We start from the raw sequence: 8,592 nt of genomic DNA on the forward strand, positions 1-8,592 counted from the left end.
TAAAGTGAATGGCTTGTTTCCTTATCTGAAAAATAGGGGCAGGAAGACCCATCTTCGAGGGGTGTGGTGAGAATTAAATAAGGTTACATTCAATAGGTGTAAAAGAAATAAGCTTAGTACTAAAACAAGTTTAAATAATATCAAATGAGCTCAGTTAACCATTATTCTTTTCCCTCTTTTCTCATTTTTCCTCCCCAGTTGCATGTAACAAGCTGTCAGTGTATATCTGTGGAAATGAATTTGTCATTAGTGATAGCACTTCAATATGATGTAACTGATACAATTCACTTATCTTGCAAAATAAGCTTGCTATTTCTCCTGGGGAGCCAGGGTGGTTGTGTTGATCAGATCTGACTTTGTCCACATCTTCTCTCTGCTCAACAAAGTGAAGGAATCAAGCCTCATGTGATCACCACAGTCTGCTGTATCCAGCACGTTCTCTTGTACACACTGGGTGCCTAGTACATCCTTGCAGATGAGTGAATGGCCTGCCTTTCCATAATGCAGGCTGGCAAAGCTTCCCTGCGCTCATGTCTCAGAAGAGATGCTCTCTGCTCCCCTGCAAGTGAAATCGTCTCCCTGTGGAGTCATTGAGAGGTGACAGGGGCTGCTGTGAGTGGCTACACCAAAGTCTCCTTGTGAAGCCACCTGCCACCTCCACCACTCCCCAAAGCTGACACACATGGTCTCTTAGAAGCCTTGGAGGGGCTGGGGGAGCCCACAGCTATCAAGCCCTGGCTGCAGGAAAGCATCTGGAAGGAACAATCTGGCACGTTAACAAAAATGATTGTTCATAGACAGGCGGAAAATGGAAAGGAGGAAGATGGAAAGACAGGGAAATGAATGAAACTCCAAAAAACAGGAAGGCAGAAAGTGTGTGATTCTATTCCCCTACAGCATAGCGCTGTGCGGCCATTAAAAAGCAGGTGTCAGCTGGGCACCATGGCTCATGCCTGCAATCTCAGCACTTTGGGAGGCCAAGGCAGGTGGATCAGGAGTTTGAGACCAGCCTGACCAATATGTTGAAACCCCGTCTCTACTAAAAAAAAAAAAAATAAAATAAATAAATAAATAAATAAATAAAATACAAAAATTAGCCAGGCATGGTGGTGTGCACCTGTAGTCCTAGCTACTCGGGAGGCTGAGACAGGAGAATCGCTTGAGCCCAGGAGGCAGAGGTTTCAGTGAGCTGAGATCGTGCCACTGTACTCCAGCCTGGGCAACAGAGTGGGATTCCATCTAAGAAAGAAAAGAAAAGAGAAAAGACAAGACAAAAAGGAGAGAAGGAGAGAGAGAGGGAGGGAGGGAGGGAGAGAGACAGAGAGAGAGAGAGAAAGAAAAGCAGATGTCCCGAGGAAAAATCCCACTGTGGATTGTTTAGTGGAAACCACTGAGAACACTGGGGCCTCTGAACAAGGCGTGGAAGCACCGGGTGCTGATGTCAGGCCGCCAGTCATGGTCACCAATGGCTGATGGAGCTAGGAGTGGTTGGTTGTTTTTCTGTGTCTTTACACTTTCCTGTCACTTTTACATTTTCTGTGAGAGCATGAAATGCTTTGAAAATCAGAAAATCACTCAGGAAGAAGAGCCTAGATCAAGCGCTCCATCTGGAGGCCTCACCATCATGACTGGATTTAATTTTGTTTTCCTGCTTTGGAGCATCTTAGTTTTGTAAAATCCCAGTAGAAATTATCTTCCCAGGAGGAGGGAGGAAATGTGGAGGGGGGAAGAGAGAGAGAGAGAAAAGGAGAGAGAGAAAAGGGGAGGGAGAGAGGGAGGAAGAGAGGGAGGGAGGGAGGGAGGGAGGAAGAGAGGGAGGGAGGGAGGGAGAGAGGGAGGGAGGGAGGGAGAGAGAGAGAGAGAGAGAGAGATCACGAGCATGGAATTCCTTAGAATAGCAGAGAGGTAGGAAAGTATTACAGCTGGCAATATTATCCACACACTTAGAAATCACACTTGCCCTCAGCAGCAACACATTCCCACTAATTCCTCAATGAAACACGGAAGGGTCCCTCAGTGCCATGGAGCTGGGACCTGTGACTGCAGGGCAAATCAGATCTGTCCCTGTCTTCTGGGAGTTCACAGGCCAGGGGCCGAGGGCAGGCCAGAAACTGGGCATGACTCCTCCAGGTATGACTGAGGCTGGGGGAGGCTCCAGGCTCTGGGGGACCCTTGGGTGGCACCTGACCCAACCTGGGTCTCCCCAGAGCAAGAGAATTTTGAAGGACAGCAGAGTTTGACAACAGGGGACGAGTAAGAGATTATCAGACAGTAAGAAGGAGGAAGGAGTCGGCGGGAAGCAAAATTAAAGGTTGTGGACTACAGCCAGGGCAACCCCTAAAAAACCCAGAATGTCAGGCTAAGTGAGTTGGAATTTGTCCCAGAGGCTGTGGGACGTCAGCAAAGACTCCTGGCAGGGGCTGTGTCCCGATCTTTCAGTCTGGCAGCCCTGGAGGTCTTTGGGGTCTTGGTCAGTGCAGCCTGAGCTCCTGCTGCTAAGAAGCTCTTAGCTGGGAAGGACCAGCTCTGCACTGGCCCCACGCTGTGTGAAGAACCCTCCAGAGGAGAAAGGGGTTTGTGGGGGCTGGTCCTAGAGTCTCAGCTGAAGGTCATGAAGCCGCCCGGAGCCCTGCCTACTTGATCACCTGGACAGGGTCCCTTTATCCTCAGAGAAAACCCTGCAGCCGGGGCATCATGCTGGGCCACTCACCTGGCTCCTCTCCTCCTGAAGCACCTGCAACTCTGGAAAGCTGTTCCCAGAGGCAGCCCCAGTGCAGGGAGCCAGCCGGGCCCCTTGGGCTGCTCTGGCCCCAGGGGTGGCCCACCCTGGCAGGCCTCCTGCAACAGGAGGCTGAGAAGGGAGGCCCCAGCCGCAGCCAGATGGAGGACATCAGGATGGAAAGAATCTGCAGCCAAGGTAAGAGTGTCTCCTGATGCTTGGAAGAAAACTCTAGCGCTAGGAAGGAAAAGGGTTCTGGCTGAGGAGCCATTCAGGCCTGGGTTGATTCTGCACCTTCTCTTCTGAGCAGTATGGCCTCATCCTCCCTGAGCCTCAGTTCCCTCATCTACAGCATGGGAACTCAGGAGCTTCCCCACAGGGTTGGTATGAGGATTAAAAGAGGCATGAATTGCTGGGCACAGTGGCTCACGCCTGCAATCCCAGCACTTTAGGAGACTGAGACAGGCGGATCACTTAAGCCCAGCAATTTGAGACCAGCCTGGGCAACATGATGAAACTCCATCTCCAGAAAATCATATAAAAATTAGCCAGGCATGGTGGTGCACAGCTGTAATCCCAGCTACTCAGGGAAGTGAGGTGGGAAGATCACTTGAGCCCAGGATGTAGAGGCCGCAGTGAGCCAAGATCACACCACTGCACTCCAGCCTGCGCAACTGAGCAAGACTGTCTCAAAAAAAGAATTTTTTTTTTTTTTTTGAGACAGTCTCTTTCACCCAGGCTAGAGTATAGTGGCGTGATCTTGGCTCACTGCAACCTCCGCCTCCTGGGTTCAAGCAATTCTCCTGCCTCAGCCTCCTGAGTAGCTAGGATTACAGGCATGCACCACCACGCCTGGCTAATTTTTGTATTTTTAGTAGAGACAGGGTTTCGCCGTGTTGGTCAGGCTGGTCTCGAACTCCTGACCTCAAGTGATCCGCCTGCCTCAGCCTCCCAGTGCTGGGATTACAGGCATGGGCCACAGCACCTGGCCCCAAAAAACATTTTTTTAATAAATAAAAGAGGCATAAGTGTCACCACCTCGTGAGTGTCACAACCGCCCCCACAGAGGTCACCCGGAAACGCTGATGCACAGACGATGCCACCCATGGTGCACTCACAGAGGGGCTGCAGCCAGGACAAAGGAGACCCACGGGCATCCTTTCATCCACTTATTCCACAAGTGCATGCCCCTCTTATGCGCCAGGGCTGAGCCAGGAACCGGGAGGTTGATGGCTGCCTCCACACCCAGGGTGGAGCAGAGGCCTGGAGAGAGGGGTGCAGGTAAGGCGCAGCAAGCCACAGAGGAGAGACTGTCAGCTCTCACTGGGCAGTCAGAACGGCCTAAGAGACAGGCTCTCCCCTGGGTTCAAATCCTTCCCCTCTTCCCCTCCCCCGCTGCCTCCTGGACGTGTGTGGCCTCAGGCAGGGAAGGTGACCATCTTTCTGCCATCTTATTATCTTTAGTGTGGGAAGAAACTTCTCCTGTCTCTTATGGACCCCTAGGCACAGTAAGTGTGACATTTACCATGAGAACAGTCAGGATTCTCACTAGGTGGAAGGTAAGGGAAACCATGGTGTGTCTTTAAGTAGGAATCAAGACATGGAGGGGGCCCTCCATGGCCACAAGGGCCCACTGCTTGCTTGGGGCTGAGGCTGTGGGTCCCCACAAGGTGCAGCCCCTCCACCTAGGACATGGCAGGCCCTGTCAGAGCAGAAACCACCTGCGTCATGGTTCCAGGGAAGAAGCTGGATGGTGGACCTAGGTGGCACACACCTGTGGTCCCAGCTACTCTGGAAGGCAGGAGGATTGCTTGAGTCCAAGAGTTCAAGGCTGCAGTGAGCTATGATTGCACCTCTGCACTCCAGCCTGGGAGACAGAGCGAGACTGTGGCTCAAAAAGAAGAAAAGAAACTTGGTTGAAAATGTGAAGAAAGAGGTTGGGGAGAGCATGTGTGAAGCTTCCCAGGAAGGCTTCAACCTGAGTTTAGTCTTCATGGGAATAAAATTTTAAATAAACAGTCCAATTGTTCATTTGTTCATTCAGGAAATGTTGGTTCTAGGTCTGAAGACAAGATGGATAAAACCAGCGCTTGTCACATGACATAAACATGTGAAATGCACCTCTGAGGAGCCTAGAAGGAGCCCATCACACACCTGGTCTGGACAGGACACACAGCTTGGGCACAGGCAGTGCCACCTTTGGCAAAAATGTTTCCAGACATCGCAGGTAACGGTAACACAGTTATGACCTCCACCGGGAATCATTCTTGTGATACTGGGAGCAGCCAACACTTACCGGGGAGGTCTTCCCATGCGTCACCTCCTCCATCTTCCCAGCAACCCGGTGAGGTGTGGATTCCACCTGCCCAGTTCCTGTGAGCCGTATCTACTCACTATGGCTTATATGCAATGACTGGATGAAGACGCAAGGCAAACACTGTCAACAGCTCTTAGAGTGCATTGGACATTTCACCTGCTTAACCCCATCTGATAAGCACCCAAACAATGAGGCAGGTTTTTTTCTTCTCAATTTGCCACTGGAGAAACTTGCCCCCAGAGAGACCAGGGGGCTGGCCTGGGGCCACAGAGCTGAAAGGAGCCTGAACCACCCCCACTGTTGGACTCCAAGCCCTGGACCCTGCCCTCTGGCGCCAGCTGGAATCCAAGCAGTCATTAGGCGGGCCCTGCCCACCCTCCATGCTGGTGGCCAAACTGGGAATTCCAGTTGCTGAATTGCAGCTAAGTTTCCTGGAGAGAACTCAAGCTCTCCCTGTCACTCTGCCCAGCACCCATTATTTCTGTTTCAGCCACTGTTGGGCATGTCCCCCACAGTTTTTCAATTCTTTGCCTGACAGATAGAAGGAGACACCCCAGCCAGAAGGCCTGTCCCATGGCCTCCATAACTGGCCCAAAGAGGACACTAGGACAAGGAGGCGGATAATTAAAACCTAGAGTAAAATGACTGCATGAGTCAGGCCTAATTACACTCTGCACTGTGGCTGGTGACTCAGGGGTGCCTATGGGAGACAGAGCACCAGCTTCTGCAGCCAGCATCTGGCAAAGCGGTCCCGACCCTGGCTCAGACACTGGGTCACTTCATGACCTTAGACAAGTCACTTCATCCCTCTGCACCTCAGTTTCCTCTTCTGCAAGACAGCAGGAGCCATCTGCTTAGATTGTCGGAGGTGGCAGGAAGAGATAAAACAAGTTGGAAGCAGCCCAGGCTAAGCATACAGCAGGTGCTTATTAAGTGTCCCATGGTATGGAGCTGCAGCCAAGCATACAGCAGGTGCTTACTAAGTGTCCCATGGTATGGAGCTGCAGCTGGGCTGCCTCAGTCACTGAAGGTCAAAGTCACCAGTGGAATTTGGAGATGGGTCACACTGTTGAGATGGTTCACTGGATGCATAAAGCAACATACTCAGCCCCTTGGTTACTGTTATCTGTAATAGCTAAACTAAAAGTCAAATGAAATGTTGGGCCTGGGGTGGGGAGCCTTGAGGCTGGACCAAACTCAGATATGGTCTGTCTGGGCTCAGATCACCAGCCTCAAAGCTATCCACAAAAGGAAAAATTAAGCCAGGGCAGCAGAAAGTACCTCTGAGACCTGTGGGTACCAAGAAGACAGTCCATGTGGAGAAAGGGAAAAACCAACTAACTATGAAACCCAGAGGGTGTGGTGTCAAGGAATTGTTCCATTTTACAGATTGGTATCATCAGCTTCCTGTGAAACTTTTACTAAAACGGGTTGTGAGAGTAACTACTTCATGGACAGTATCTTTCATTTTAAATGCTACAGAATGAAAGGGCACGTTTGGGTTGATGCAGGACCCACAGCTCACTATTGAACACTCCCTGATCAGTATATGTGATCCAGCTACACAGGAGGTTATGCCTGAGGGAACGGCCGTCCTATCCGACTAGATGAAAGCCACCATGCAGTCTGTTTACCCTGAGAAGGGGACTGCCCAACTCTTCCTATAAATGCCAAGTGGAGCACCCCAGATGAAGCAACTGATATGCTTTGTATGCAGGCCATGTAGGATTGGCTTTATGATGACCAGGATATCCACCCATAGAATATACCCATTACCCAGGTCATGGTAAATGTTGTGGTTAAAGGGGTCCCTTCTATGTGGGTACCCCAAGTGACATTACTCTTGCAGAATCAAACAATTTAAGAAGTTCTCTGAAATTTGTTGTTGTAGAGCCAGGTGTGGTGGATCACACCTGTTATCCCAGCACTTTGGGAGGCCAAGGCGGTTGGATCACTTGAGGTCAGGAGTTCAAGACCAGCCTGGGCAACATGGTGAAACCCTGTCTCTACAAAAGATAATTTTTTTAAATGTTGTTGCAGCTTTCTTTCAGATCCTAATAAAATATGAGGATAATTAAGGTTTAAAAAATGGAAAAGTCAAAAGCATGCCAAGTTTTCTAGTACTCCAGCTGGTTACATATGATGGTCTGTTCTTGTGCAGATTTTAAACTGATAGGCAAATTTCATCAAGAAAAATTCAGAGCACAAAGTTGGACCTGCGACTATAGGGTTCCTAAGTTCTCTGCTTACTGCTCTATTTTCTTTTCTGCCTGCTTTAAATCTGCCTTTACCTTTCTACTGGTATTGAGATAACAACAAGTTGGCATCTTTTTTTTTTTTTTTTTTTTTGCATACTGGTGAGTTTGTATTGATATCTCATGGCTAGAGTTCTGAAGTAAAAGCTACAGGATCTTTGTATATATGTATGCGTATGCTTAGATGTGTTTATGTGTATGTATGTGTGTTATGGCCACAAGTTACCAAATTGGCTTAAAAATAAAAGTACTCATAAATTAAGTAATAAGCCCTAGTGCTTTTCAAGTTAATGTGACTTAAGTAAATCTTTTATAAATAAGCTGGCTTTAAAATTATTAGTAAAATAAAATTAGAGATGTCTTCATAATTATCAGCATACCTTATTGTTTAAATTCATTGATCAAACAGTTTTATATTTATCTCTGCTAGATACTATAAGGTGTCAAGGTTTGGCGTGAAGATTATAAAACTATAAATCCAGCCTGAAGCCAAATGACCCTTGAATAATTGTTGATAAGTAAAGTATTTAATATTATTTATTTAATGAAAACAGCTAAATCCTGAGTTATTGGCAAAAATTCCATTTATTTAACCTTAAGATTCACATTTAAGTAAACACCTGATATTCACAGGCTATAAAAATGGTTAAAACAGGAAAATAACTTTAAATAATGACCATCCCAGTTTTCATAAGTAATCTAAGTAAACTATTAAAAATAATAACTAATTAGGTAAATGTAATAGAATAAATACCTATAAGTAAGCTGGGTGCGGTGGCTCATGCCTACAATCCCAGCACTTTGGGAGGCCGAGGTGGGTGGATCACCTGAGGGCAGGAGTTCGAGACCAGCCTGACGAACATGGTGAAACACTGTCTCTACTAAAAATGCAAAAAATTAGTCAGACGTGGTGGTGCATGCCTGTAATCCAGCTATTTGGGAGACTGAGGCAGGAGAATCGCTTGAACCAGGGAGGAAGAGGTTGCAGTGAGCCAAGAATGTGCTACTGCTCTCCAGCCTGGGCAATAGAGTGAGATTGGATCTCCAAAAAAAAAAAAAAAAAAAACACAAACTTATAAATAAATTTACATATAATTAAAACTCTACAGTCATATTAAATATTCATTAAAGTTTTTTAAAAAATTATATTACAGTAAAACATTTTTCAAAAAAACGTGTTATTAAAAGGAAAATAATTTTTGTTTAATTCAAAGGTTATTTATGAGATGAAGTAAAAATAACCAGTAAAAAAGAGAGATGTAAAGAAAGTTATACATATATGGAGGCATTTTTGTCAAGAA

This window comes from Pongo pygmaeus, chromosome 3 (genome assembly GCF_028885625.2).
Source record: "Pongo pygmaeus isolate AG05252 chromosome 3, NHGRI_mPonPyg2-v2.0_pri, whole genome shotgun sequence".
Classification (NCBI taxonomy): Eukaryota; Metazoa; Chordata; class Mammalia; order Primates; family Hominidae; genus Pongo; species Pongo pygmaeus.